The 1374-nt window shown below is 33.3% G+C and overlaps 1 pseudogene; it reads right to left on the bottom strand.

Moving 5' to 3' along the window:
* Window positions 1–224: 224 nt before the first annotated feature.
* On the bottom strand, window positions 225–858 carry LOC101641485 (annotated as a pseudogene).
* Window positions 859–1374: the final 516 nt, after the last annotated feature.

The following is a 1374-nucleotide window of genomic DNA, read 5'->3' on the forward strand; positions in this document are numbered from 1 at the left end:
TTTGAGGCATTAAGCAATGACAATATTTACTTTAAATCCTAAATCATAACATTTCAAATTGCTTTGCTTTCTCATGGAGAAAAAAGAGTCCAGGCATAACCCTTTGATACTTTCCACAGGCTAGTCTTGCAACACTATTTTAATATGAAAATGTTACTGATACAATTTCTATGATGGCCTGAGAAAGCTCAAACAGAGTGATAATATGTGGCAAGTCTTGAAAGTCAGGAGCTATGATCTTTCATACATTGTTGAATCCATTTTAATATCTGGCTTATATTATTCTCTAGATCTTTTGGTTTGTTGTTAGATAGATGATGTACTGTTTCTTTTTTTTAAATCATGTTATTAGGGGCTCATACAACTCTTATCACAATCCATACACACATCAATTGTGTAAAGCGCATTTGTACATTCATTGCCCGATGTACTGTTTCTACCTTGTAAGATTCCATAACCTCTTCATACAGAACTTGGAACAATCTCATACTGACTATTGTCTTGTAGTTTCTTCTCATTATAAACCCTTGTTTCAAGTCTTTTGTACAGTATGGTATAATCTATTCTCAGCACAAAAACTACATGAAACCAGCATTCAGGGAAGAAATCACAACCATGGAAATCAATAGTAACTCCACCTTCTTTCCTTTGTTTTTCTAACTCATCAACTGCTCTATCTTCATCTAAAATGGGGCAGCTATACGCTCTTCATCATAGTCATTATTTAACTGCTATTCTTTTAGCTAAATCACTCACATTAATGTAGTTTAGTCCTGATTTTGATGCAAGTTCTTTGCCTAGTGTGGTTTTTCCAACTCCTTGTGTACCAGGAAACTGAAACAAGGTCCTCACCTTCATGGGTCCAAGCATCCCAATTTATGCTACCATGCACCACATTAAGTGACTGTTTTCCTGAGTGAAACAAGATTGATACAAAAGAAAAGTAAAGTCAAATTATTACCTGAGTATTGATATAAAAATTCTAAATAAAATATTGGCAAATATGAATTATTACTTGCAGATGTCATACCTGGAAAATGAAAGAAAATACTGCAAGTAATTAAAGCAATAAAAAATTAGTAAAGTAGCTGGGTATAAAATTAATATACAAATGTCAATAGCTTTCATTTATTCAAACAGCAAGCAGAAGAAAATAAAAAGCAGAAGTCAAAAAATGTTTTTGGTTAAGTGCCATAAATATTTTGAGCTCTGCAAGCCATACAGTCTCTCTTGACTACTCAGCTCTGCCATTGTAATGGGAAAAATAGCTATACAGTGAACCCTCATTTATCGCAGTTAATCAGTTCTAGACCCTACCGTGATAAATGAAATTCCGCGAAGTAGGATTCCTTATTTGTAAATCAAATATTTTCA

This window comes from Echinops telfairi, unplaced genomic scaffold (assembly GCF_000313985.2).
Source record: "Echinops telfairi isolate 266 unplaced genomic scaffold, ASM31398v2 ScPeMD7_7472;HRSCAF=8510, whole genome shotgun sequence".
NCBI classification, from domain to species: Eukaryota; Metazoa; Chordata; class Mammalia; order Afrosoricida; family Tenrecidae; genus Echinops; species Echinops telfairi.